This window comes from Dryobates pubescens, chromosome Z (assembly GCF_014839835.1).
Source record: "Dryobates pubescens isolate bDryPub1 chromosome Z, bDryPub1.pri, whole genome shotgun sequence".
Lineage (NCBI taxonomy): Eukaryota > Metazoa > Chordata > Aves > Piciformes > Picidae > Dryobates > Dryobates pubescens.
Genome location: NC_071657.1, coordinates 2178951 through 2191704, shown reverse-complemented (window position 1 = coordinate 2191704; position 12754 = coordinate 2178951). Strand labels below are relative to the sequence as shown.

At 43.0% G+C, this 12754-nt stretch overlaps 1 long non-coding RNA gene across 1 annotated transcript; it reads right to left on the bottom strand.

The window, feature by feature from the left end:
- Nucleotides 1–6517: 6517 nt before the first annotated feature.
- LOC128899448 (uncharacterized) lies at nt 6518–10075 on the bottom strand. Its single transcript, XR_008463106.1, has 3 exons — nt 10037–10075; nt 7585–7627; nt 6518–6709 (listed from the first exon to the last, which is right to left on the bottom strand). It is a non-coding gene; the product is annotated as an uncharacterized LOC128899448 (long non-coding RNA).
- Nucleotides 10076–12754: the final 2679 nt, after the last annotated feature.

Here is a 12754-nt window from a genome sequence, read left to right as displayed (position 1 = left end):
GGATCTTTGTCACTGCGCTTTGGGTTCTCTGTAACATTCACTGCTTTCTATTGAAACTTTCATCACTTTTGCAATCCGTTTGTCTGAGTGTTTTATTCCTGCCCGTGCTGGGGAGAGGGGGCTGCCTCAAATCTCCCCTGGTGCAACTTGAGGATTGTTACCTGGAAGACAAGACCAACTCCCACCTGGCTCCAACCTCCTTGCAGAGGGGGTGCAGGTAGCCAGACGGTCTCCCTTTCAGCCTCCCTTTCTCCAGAGTGAATAACCACAGGTCCCTCAGCTGCTCCTCACAAGACTTATGCTCCAGCCCCTTCATCACCAGCTTTGCTGCCCTCCTCTGGGTATGCACCTCAATGTCCTCTTTGGAGTGAGGGCCCCAAAACTAAGCCAGTATTTGAGATGCTGCCTCACCAGTACTGAGTATAGAAGAGGATGATCCCCTGCCTTGGTCCTGCTGGCCACACAGTTTCTGATTCAGGATAATGCTAAGAACTCCCTCTGAAAGAGTTTTGCTCATACAGTTCACTTTTCAGACAGGATTAAGTCTGTGTGCCACCCAGCACAGCCCCTGCCCTTCTTAAAAGGTGGGGACTGTGTCATTCACCAGAGAACTGCTGTGGTGCTGCAGTAACAGTGGCAGGGTTGGGTGGGTTTTTTTGCATTCCTTTGCTCCCTCCCTGTGAAAGCTTTGGTGTTTTCCAGCATTCCTGTTCTGTCTTCTTTTTTAACAAGGCTTTAGTATTTCCAGAGAGATAACAGGGGGAAGTCAAATCCAAGTAAATCAAGGTGTATTCTAAAGCAGGAACAAAACCAAACACGGCTGGGGTGCCTTCAGTCTGTTTCACACACACAAGCAGGCTTGCCAGTGTCCTAGTGCTGCAGCCAGGCCTGAAGCCATGAATTCAGCCCACACTTTCATTAAATGCTCATAGGTGTAGTAAGTTAGGAACTGCAATAAGAAATGTGAACACATGCAGTGGAAAATAGTTTATTAATGAAATTTACACACAGAGTACAGCTAGGAGTAGAAAGAGAGTGTCAAACAACTTCAAGCAAACAGGGTTGTGCCACGACTTCGTTGTAGTGCTAAAGTATCAGGCTGTGAAGTTTCACCCATTTTTATCTTAAAATCTTCATCATTATGAGACTTCCACACACAAAGCAGAGTTGTCTTATCTGCATGCACATGAATGTGCTCTTTAAGAGGCAAACCTCTGACAAAGTAAGTAGGGAGGGAAAAAAATATGTCTAGCCCCAGTTAACATGGCAAATAAGGCACCTTTAAATCTTAGTATTGAAATATTTTGGGTTGTTTGGTTTTTCCCCCCCCCCTGCCTCTTGTAAGGAGAATGGAAGCCAAAGCGTAGGCAGCTGAATGAAATGCAGAATGGTTATAATCTCAAAGTGCTTAGGGCAAATACTTCACAGCCAATCCCCACAAGTCTATTTTTAGTTTCTATCAGTGCAAGTGACTTCAACAGGCCACACATACCAGGAAAAAAATACTTGCACAGAGGAGATAGTATCTACAAGATATACAATACATGGAGCTTCATATATAGATCAATCTATTTCTTAATGCTTACATTAAGACAGTGAGATAAACATTTCAAGTTAAGTGGATTAGGCAAAGCACAAATACTGTGAGCAGGAGCTGTTGTCATTGGGGTTTGGGAGGCTGAGGGGCAACTGAAGGTGTTAGGACTCTTACTCCCTTCTTCATTCCTCTCATAAGAGCTGCTGGCCACACATGATTGACAAAAGGCCTGCTTAAGGCTGCAGTTCACAGCAGCTCTTAATTTTAAAGGTTCCTCCAGAAGCCTTGCCAAGGTAACTTCTGAAAATAAAGATATTCTCAAACTTCATCAATTATTCCAGCATTCACTAGATGCTTCCAGGAAAACATTGCCAGCAAACGATTATCCTGTCCAAAGCTCAAGACCCTTTTGATCCAACACCACTTTCACAGTAAACCATTCCTTTTGCAAAAGGATTGTGTATCTTGTAACTTAATTGTATTACTGCAACAGCATTAAGCAAGAGTAGGAAAATTTAGCCTGAATCTAAGGAGTTTTCAAAATGCTCCATCTTTTCACTGACCGCCTGACTTCACGACTGCATGAAACCTTGTTGCCTCCTCAAGTAAAAAAAGAAAACCTAAAGCCGCACCATTTTACAGCAGGCATGCTACATGAGGAAAACTTAACAAAAAACCCAAACAACAACACAACTTAACTGCTTCTAAGCTGCAGATCCCTAAAAATGACCACAGTTGTGGCTTAAATCCAATCCACTTTGGCAAAGGGAAGGCTGGGAAGTCATTAGTCATAAAATACAACTTATTTTCCTTGGGTTTAGGTGCAGGTATCTCTGCCTCTGTTTTCAGAATGAGCACTTGTACTAAGGAAACATTTACTTGCTCATCCCACTCCCATAGGACAGTTGTGAAAATTAAACAATCTGTAATGAATTCTACTTGTTTTCTGGTGGCTCTGAATACATTTGTTTTTTTTAAGGGAGAAATCTGTTTGGCTTTTCAGAGCACGATCTCAGGCAAACGAAGACTTTTGGCAAAATACATAATTTGGAGACACTAACAAAACATCTGCAACGTATGCTTAACTGGGCTACTTCCAGGATTTGCATCCTGGGACCTGCAGAAGATTACACTATCTATAAAGCTTAATTCCTCCTTCTAACATACTAACAGAACACACTCCACACAAAGAAACAGAAGAACTTGCATGGCTAGTACCACAAATTACAGCATTCAAATTTCAAGGGGTACTTGTCACAAAATTAAGCATTTTTGTTTCCCCCCACTGTGTCTTCCTGGAGGAGGGTCATGCACCCTATTATCGGTGCCTGAACACATGATGCTCCAGCAGCCACTAGCCTGGTTCAGTGACATCAGTGTAGTGGTGTAGGTTAGGTCAACATTTTCAAAGCATCCAGGTTGCTTCAAGAGGAATCTTTATGGGATTAATGAACAACAGCTCAGCTGACAGCAAGTGTGGCATAACAGAAAAAAGAACTCTTAAAGAATACTCTCTTCTTCCTGCATTATACTCTCATGTTTCAGGGTTGGTAATTCTAATTTGCTATTCTGAATCATCCACTTCCATAAAGATATCACTGAAAAAATACTCAGAGATTCTGGTTGGCTCCTCTTCCTTCTCTTCTTCATCACAGAGGAGGGGCTCCTCAGGTAGCTTGTTAGTTGGAGCCTAATAGAGAAAGAAAATGCTGCTCTTAACAGTCTCACCTGGGTGTGTATACGTATCATAGAATCACAGAATGGTCTGGGTTGGAAGGAGCCTCTAACAGTTATCCAGTCCAACCCCCTCTGCAGTCAGCAGGGACATCCTCCACTAGATCAGGCTGCCCACCTCAAATGTCTTCAAGGATGGGACCTCAACTACCTCCCAGGGCAACCTGTTCCAGTATTCCACCACCCTCATGGTAAAGGGGGTGCACTTGAGCTTCCAATTTAGGTAGGAAATTCAGACAAAAAAACTAGGAGAAAACAACAACTTTGTTTCCTTTTAAGTCTCCTAGACTAGCACAAGTCAGGATTTATTCACTGCAGCAGCTGTCTCTCTCAAAACATGAATACTATGTGCCCACCTACCCACTCCTGAAATGACTTAATTCACTCTTGACATCTCAGAAATGCAAAGGCACTCAAAGCTGAGCACATACCATAAGTGCAGCTTCAGCAGCAACCTTATCCTCCCTGGACGATAATGCTCTTGTAGAACGAAGGGAAGGAGCTTCTTTATCATCCTCAGTGGATGGAGCGGTATCTCCTGGGATTTGCTTTGGAATCACAAACTGAGAGCTTTGGGTCTTAGTTGCTTTCCATTTGGCATGTTCTGTGGATTCAAGACTACTTCTTTTGCAAGTGAAGGGTAAAAATCCAGTGCTGTTCAAAACAAAGTCAAGACATCACAGGACTGCTCCATCAAAGAAAGATGTAATTATTACCACAGAAGTCAATTCATTACCCAGCAAATACACATACACACATGAAATCTGTGAAAATTCTAAGAGAAAGATCTCAGAAATAGTTTTCCCTTAAGTTTCCAAGACTCTTGACAATCTCCAACTCTTGAGAACAGGCACCTGCTATTCTCTGCTAAACCAGAGACTTTAGCAAGCTACCAGATCTTCAGAAAGAGATTCCAAGAGGAAGAGAGGCAATACTCCTAAGGATCAAACTGAAAAGGGCATCTGTGATGTAACTGATAGATAAACCCCACCCTGATGCTGAAGGAAGGAGCCACAGCAGACTGTCTTAGAAGGATGGCTCTCTGCTGTGGGGTTCCAGCCTATTAACAGCATCCTACCTACTTACCAGTGAACATACAGAAGTCACAGTGATGAAAGAGCCTCAACTTTTCAGGTTGTTAAGATTTTACAACTTAGAAAGTAAACTTTCAGGCAAGGATTCAGATGCTCTCCACTACCCAATTGCTGTCCGAGCCCCAGGCAGAAATAGGCAGTTTTGGTAATCATTCAGCCAGACTGGAAAGCCAGTGGAAGTCCACAACCAAAATCAGTTGGGTGCAAAGGCAATAAAGAGCAGGAATTCAAACACTTAAACATTATAGAAAGTAATATACACTAAGGAGGTTTGGGTAGGCCTGCTTAGGAAGTGTGGGTCAGATGAGTGGACAGCGAGTTGGGTTGAAAACTGGCTGAATAATACCACTCACAGGGTCTGCTTGGAAGCCTGTAGCTCATGGTGTTCCCCAGGGGTCAGGACTGTGTACAGCCTTGCTCAACATCTTCATCAATGAGCTGGATGAAGGGATGGAGTGTACTTACTCAGCAAGACCTGGACAGGAGAGGTGTGTGAAGGGGAACCTTATGAAATTCAACAAGGGCAAGTGTAGGGACCTGAACCCAGGGCAGGTTAGGGATGAACTGTTGGGCAACATGTTGCTCTACAGAGAAGGACCTAGTGAGTCCTGGGGGACAAGTTCCCCATGAACCAGCAGTGTGCTTTTTTTGGCCAAGAAAACCAATGCTCTTCTGGAGTTCATTAAGAGGAGTGTGACCAGCAGGTTTCTACTCTGTCCTAATGAAGCTACATCTGGGTTACTGTGTCCAGTTCTGAGCCTCCAGTTTAAGAGAGACAAGGAACTACTGGAGAGAATGCAGTGGAGGCTACACAGCCAATGAGGGGACTGAAGCATCTCTGTTATGCTAAGAGACTTGAGGCTGTTTAGACTGGAGAAGTGGTGCAAAATGATAGGAAAGTGGGCAATGAGCACAAACTGGAACCCAGGATGTTCCATATTCTATTCTATCTGAATATGAGGGAAAACTTTGCTTTGAGGGTGCTGGGGCCACTGCCCAGAGAGGTTATGGAGTCTTCTCTGGAGAGATTCCAAACCCACCTGGACATTGTGATCCTGTGCAAGCTGCTGTGGGTGCCTCTGGTTTAATAGAGGAGTTGGACTAGATGATCTCCAGAGGCCCCTTCCACCCCTCACCATGCTGGGATTCTGTGAAAGGTCTATTACAAAATATGCAGATGGACAGATAAAAGGTGTCCTGAGTTCACAGCTTTGTTAGGGCTAATTTCCACAAGGACCTAAAAGGGGCCACACTTTGGATAGCCAGTGGGTCATCCAGTGGGTCATTCAATGCCCTACTGACATCATCCCTGGCAAGAGCACAAAGGCTCTGGCATTTTTAGTGAGACCTGTGTTTTATATAGCTTGTTTTATACATAATTTCATTAGTATTATTGCTATTACCCCAATTTCTTCTCTCTTGTACTGTTTTATTAATCTTTCTTCATCTCAACCAATGGGGTTTTGCCTTTTCCTTTCATTTCTCCTCCCTATCCCACCAAGGGTGGAGGGGCAGTGACCAAGGAGCTGCGTGGAGCTTGGCTGCTGGCTGGACCTAAACCATGACAGAAGAAAATCCATCAAGATTGAAACTCCTCTGGGGAAATGGCACATCTTAAGTTAGTCCTAAAAATCCAGTGTGCTGAGTACTATACCAGTAACAAATCTTACTGGCAGAAGGACATAAATCAAAAGAAGTGGATGGGTGTATATGTCACAAGATTAAGACTGAGCTGAGAAAAATAACAATTATCTTAAATCTGTAGAATAGCCAGTGGATGCTTGCCTCAAGAAGCATCTGTCAGTGTCTAAACAGACACAGCAGTGTCCTTTGGTCAAAGCTGCTCATTCAAGTTTCAAAGCAGAGAGTTTGAGCCTTTGTAGTCTACTGAAGTAGCCAGAACTGTGACTCTCAGCCATGTAGGTCACAAACATTAGCACTGCCCTTCTTGTAATGTTAAGTGGAAGAAGAATACAAAAACCTCAACATGGAAACAAGATCTGTTTTACAGAAAAGGATGACAAAGTATTGTTGCATAAATACCTGCGTAATGGGGATTTGGAAGATGATGGGAGACTTCCAGCGTGTCCCAAAAGTGCAGACTCATGCACATCCTCCTGCTTTTGTTGTCCATTAACAACAAAATCTTTGCTCTTAGAGGTTAATCCAGACATCACCACCTCCTTCTCCTGCTTGGACGCTTCTTTCCCAGGTGGTAGTGTCTCTAATTTCTCCGAAGTCTCATGATCCCTTTTTTCAGACAACAGTGTCATAGAGTCAAACAGCAACAGAGAGTTCAGCAGATTTTCCTTTGATAAGTCATCTGTGTTTTGAAAAGGATTTGCTGCAAAAGGAGTTGAGAGTCATTCAAACACTTCAGTTACTTAAACTCAGTGATGATAAAACAACCCAAAACATGCATATCGTGTTAAGGCAGCTTGCACTATTACAAGAGAAGGGCTGACTTGTTAAGTTTTATTTTGTGAAGTCACTATTAGAAGTTCAAGGTCTACCTCTGAAGCCTTACAAGATATTATGGGGATAGCATCTTACAGGTCTTACAGGGAAAAGATGGAAAAGTTGCCAGAAGTGTGATTTCACAGCACACACACACACACACACCCCCTCCTTTGCAGCACACCCTAGAGCTTAGTCATCTAGCTGCTTAAGCTTCCCCTTTAAAGTTTTTTCCTCAGGGCCAAATGGTAGTTCTCCAAACATTTCACAGGCTCAGCATCACTGGAGATTGCACTGGCAGCAGTGCTGAGTTCCCTCTGATTCCTCAGAGGCAAATGAAGCTGTCAAAACAACTACGTTGTGCACACACTTTTTAAAGTCAGATACAAAACAAAGCACATTATTTTGGCATAGTATGGTAAAAATGCCTTTGGTTTATTAGTAGACTCCAACAAGTGGAAACATCTGCTTAAGCAGAAGTATCATGTGCAATCCAAAATCCTCCCAAATGTCACAGATCAGCTACAGCAAGGTTTTTGGAAGCATTATTGAATTAACAGCCTGTTAGATAATCCAACACATCAAGTTTACAGCAGAAAACAAGGAGTGGTGGTTTTGGGGGTATTAACAGGAAGTTTTGTTTTTACTGTTATGTTTGATAGCCTCAGACAGGACTGTTCAAGCAGAATGACAACCAGTATTGAATGGAGACGTATGAAGCATTTACAGTCATTACACTTTGATGAATTTAAGTTTACCTACCACAAGCTCTCTCAGGGGAATCTGCAGATTCTGGTGAATAATCCTGTATTGGGGAAAAAAAAAAAACAAAGCTGTTATTTTTCTCTCAATAAGGGAGACAATAAAAACTGAAGTCATAACACACATGTACAGTTCTAAGAACAGGAGTGATACAGGAGTCTGCATCTTCAGTACAGCATCATTCATCACTTCCCTCATTTCCTCAGCTGGCTTTTCAAGGTCTTCATATGACAAATGGCTCCAGACAAAGATGTCAAGATGAGAGGTCAATAAGGAAGAGGATTGTTACCCAATCCTTCCTAGAAAAACCTCTCAGAATTGTGTGGGGTGTTATCACCCAGTCCTACACTTGGGTACACTACAAAATCTTAGCCTTCTCACACAGATCAATGGTGGTCACTGCCACAGGCTTGATCATACTCTAAAGCACAGAGGGAAGCTAGGAACATGCTGGCCAGTTTTCTTTCTGTACACTGCACTGGTTAGGCCGCACCTCGAGTACTGTGTCCAGTTCTGGGCCCCTCAGTTTAGGAAGGAGGTTGACTTGCTGGAACGAGTCCAGAGAAGAGCAACAAAGTTGGTGAGGGGTTTGGAACATAAGCCCTACGAGGAGAGGCTGAGGGAGCTGGGGTTGCTTAGCCTGGAGAAGAGGAGACTCAGGGGTGACCTTATTACTCTCTACAACTACCTGAAGGGAGGTTGTAGACAGACGGATGTTGGTCTCTTCTCCCAGGCAAGCAGTACCAGAACAAGAGGACACAGTCTCAGGCTGTGCCAGTGGAGATTCAGGCTGGATGTTAGAAAAAAGTTCTATACAGAAAGAGTGATTGCACATTGGAATGGGCTGCCTGGGGAGGTGGTGGAGTCGCCATCACTGGAGGTTTTTAGGAGAAGACTTGACGGGGTGCTTGGTGCCGTGGGTTAGTTGCTTGGGCGGTGTTGGATTGGTTGATGGGTTGGACGCGATGATCTTGAAGGTCTCTTCCAACCTGGTTTATTCTATGTATTCTATGTATTCTATTCTATGTATTCTTTTGCAACTTCTTCTTTTAAACTGAGACCTGCTATCCATAAAAAAAATAAAAAATAATAGTAGAAATATATCTAACAACTTCTTCATGTGACAGACACCATGAAGCATGATAACATCATTCGGTGAACCTGGGCAGTCTGACATCCAACCTACATGCAGAGAACGCCCTCCTGCAGTGTCAGTGTTGGAAAGGCTGTGGTGGATGAATTAAACAAGATGTGTTGACAGCCTGGCAACTAGGAAAACTCATTAAAAAACAACACCTGAGAGCCTACAGATTCTCCAAAATTTAATACTAAATCAACAGCCCCTAAACCCTTGCTGAATCCAAAAGAAAAAGCAACATGGGCAGTGCATCTGTAAGCAAATGACACTATTTGTCCTGGTTTGAGCCAGAAGAGAAGTAATCTTCTGTTCAGGGATTTGACTTCCCAGCCCAGTCTCTGCTCAGTGAGGCACTTTCTGCAGTCCAGAGCAGGTTTTCACAGCCAGAGGCTGCTTCAAGCAGTGAGAAAGCTAATAAGGAGAGCTTCTGCCAAGAGTTTGGCTGTAGACCAAGGTCACTACTAAATCATCTGTGCCACACTGGGGGCACAGAAGGAAAAGGCTGCACCTGTGGGGAGAAGCAGGCAGGGCAGATGACCCTAACCTGCCCAACAAGGGATGGCATCCTATGGATGTCATCTTCAGGAGAAAGCTGAGGGATCACCAGGGTCAAGCCTTTTCTTCAGTGGCTGATATCTAAGGACTCTCTCTGTTCTCCTGTCAATCCCAATCCATCAGTTCCAGAATCCAGCTTCTGAATCCTGTTCCAGACTGCCACTGAGCCTAGTCTGGGACCTCCCCAGTGCCTGTCCCCAGCATCAATTGTGACAATGGTAAGGTCATTGCCATCAGGGCTTGAGTTCCAAATTGGTTCATCTCTATTTCATTTTACTGTTCTTCTTTCCATCCCAGCTGGTTTAGTCTCTTTCCCAACCTATCAGTCATCTCCCTTATTCCCCTTCAGTCTCAAGCTGCACCAGGGGACGTTTAGGCTGGATGTTAGGAAGAAGTTCTTCATAGAAAGAGTGATTGGCCATTGGAATGTGCTGCCCAGGGAGGTGGTGGAGTCACCATCACTGGAGCTGTTTAGGAAGAGACTGGATGGGGTGCTTGGTGCCATGGTTTAGTTGATTAGATGGTGTTGGGTGATAGGTTGGACACGATGATCTCAAGGGTCTCTTCCAACCTGGTTAATTCTATTCTACTCTCCTCCTTTTGGGAAGGAAGAGGGGTTCACAGAGGGCATCTGGCACTCATTTAGTGGCCAGCCCAGCCCTAAATCTTGACACCATTAAGCAATAAATGTAATTAAGATACTCTTATGTGCTATGCATCTACACAATGCTTAAAGACTTTACCAAATTACAATCTCACCTTATAAGCAGTTTCCAAATTGACTTCTGCTCCGGCAGCAGACAGAGTTTTCTTGGTGGGATGACAATCAAGGTCTTCATCAACAGATGGCCTTTTTTGAGTTGTCTGCAGATCCAGAGCAGGCTCTGATGGTGTACTCTCTAGTTGTTTGTGTTCCATATAGCTGCATAAAGGTTCAGCAAAGTCATCATCTGCAGTTGTCAAGCATCCAGTGCTTTTTGTACAGAAAGTCATTACTGTGACTGTGCATGAAGGCAAAATTTACTTTGTGTAACTTTTCTTTCTGGAAATTAAACATGGATCTGTGGTGATACTCTTCTTGCTCCATGTCACTATTCACTTCTAATGTACTGTTTACCACCATGAAACATTCTGCTGTACTGTCTTGACTTGGAGAATCGAGTTTTTCCGGCCATAATTGAGTCTAGTTATTTTAGAAGCTGTTTTATGTGAAAATGTCATCACACCTCTAGTTATGATCTGACAACTCACATCAGTATAGCAACAGGATTTTTTACAACTGTCCAATATTTCCTATTTTGGTTGTTTTTCCTTTGGGGTTTTTTCCCTCCCAAGCTGAACAGGAGATCTAATTCAACTGTAGTGCTGAAATCAACAGTTGGGTTGCATTGCATTGGGGAGTACTCTTCACAAAAGAGACTCTGCCCCTGTGTATCACAGTACTGCAAACCAACTATTATTCTGTTCAAGAATTAATTTGTTTGGGTTTTTTTTTTCCCCAGCAAAACCTTGCCTTGCCCAGGGAGATGGTGGAGTCTCCATTCCTGAAAGTGCTCAGAAAAAGAGTATATATGAGTCACTTTGGGATATGGTCTAGTGTGGTCATGGAGGTGTCAGGCAGAAGGTTGGACTTGACAATCTGGGAGGTTTTTTCCAATCTTTATGATTCTATGATTCAGCTTTTCTGCCTTCTGAACACGTCACAAACCCAGAAGAATGGTATCTGAATTTATGCCCACTGTGCACCATGCTCTACAGAGGACCATCTACACTAAAAGTTTAGGAGAGCAATTAATAAACAGCTACTTTATGAAACTGATAAGGTACTGTAAAAATGCAAACATGTTTAACTTTTTCATTTCAATTACTTTTCATTCTAAGCATCCAGGGCAGAAGAGAGTCAGGCTGGACAAATGACTTCTGCTAAAAAACAAGGACTTGCTCTAAAGGATAATTCAGAACTAAGGTTGACATCAAAATCTCAGCCAGCTAAAGCACACTTTAAACTACTGATGAGGTCTTTCTTCAATCTGATTAGAGCCCTTTTCTCTGACCACTCCGCTAAAATTATTTCCTCTAGCATTTCTTCTTTTGAGGAGTTTTAATCTGTAATGCACATCCAGGCAACAAAAGCAAGGTTCATGCAAAGTGTTTCAGCTCAAAAAGAAAGCATTTACCTCTTTGCTGCATTCTCTTTTAACCCTTCTTGTATTGACTTAATAATCATTGGGGCTGGTAGGCAGTCTTCTGAAATGTCGGCCAGAAAAGGAGATGCATCCAAGGCTGTTGAGTAGTTGGAGATATCCACCAGTGTTAAGATGAATGACTGTTCATCCTCCAGACTTTTACAATCTTTCTTCACTACTATAATTTTTCCAGGGAAATAAAGAAGTAAGAGAAATCAATTACTCAAGTTTGAAATTATGTTGTTCTCTTCATGCCCTCCCTACCCTGAGCAATTAAATTCTAGACAGTCATTTCTCCATGGGAAAAGGCACCAGGGATATTCTTGAGACAATATTTCTTCTTAGATGAGTTACACATCATCACCCCCTGGAGCCTCTTCATTGCAGTGGAGTCCTGATTACCACTCAGAATGAAAGATATTAAAAATGCCTAGTAGGGATGGAGCTTTTTGAAAGTGGTGTTCCAGCTTTAAAGAACAATTTACAATTTAATTAAACTCCTGTAATGGTGCTCAAATGGGCCTCTGTGTTTAATTACAACTGTCAGGTATTAAGAGTTACTTCTTTAATTGGCAGGAGCCTGCTGCTTTGACAGTAAGCACAAGGATTCCTCCTCTCACTGCAGACTTGCAGGAGAACCTCAGAAGTATAGTCTTGGACTTAATAAATGAAAAACATAAACCAGTGTGGGCAAGAGGGGGACATTAACAGATAACTGCCAACTGCCATCCCTTAGAATCAGTGTAAGGAGAGAGCAGTGGTGCTGCTCCATGCTTACAACAGCTCTCATTCTTGATGATGTAAAGCTGTTGCTATTCCAGCCTCAACTCACTTTGGTTCTTCCATCTAATGACAGATGATTTAAGATTCTCCATCCAAGATCCTTGCAATAACAGAGGGTAACAACATGAGTCTAAGATGAAGCATTAGCTATATCTATTGCACATGCTTAGAAGTTACAACTTTGGACTCTTTCCATGTAAAGTAAGTATTCTGGGCTTCTGTAATACTGACTCTCCCACACCTTAGACAAGTATTGGCTCCAAGCCAGCTCCATTTCAATTTGTTTTAGGGAAAAACAGCTATCTACTTCATACCTTTCATCACATCTGATCAGTTAGGAGTTAATCTGCCTGCCAACTTGCAACAGTTAAAGGGAAGAAGACAACCAGAGTTCCCTCTTTACTTCCCTTCTTCCTTCCCCTCTACTCCACACTTGCACAGTAAAGCCCTCCTACTCTCACTAACACTGGCATTCACTCAACAGCTTTCAGTGATGATAGCTCTCTAA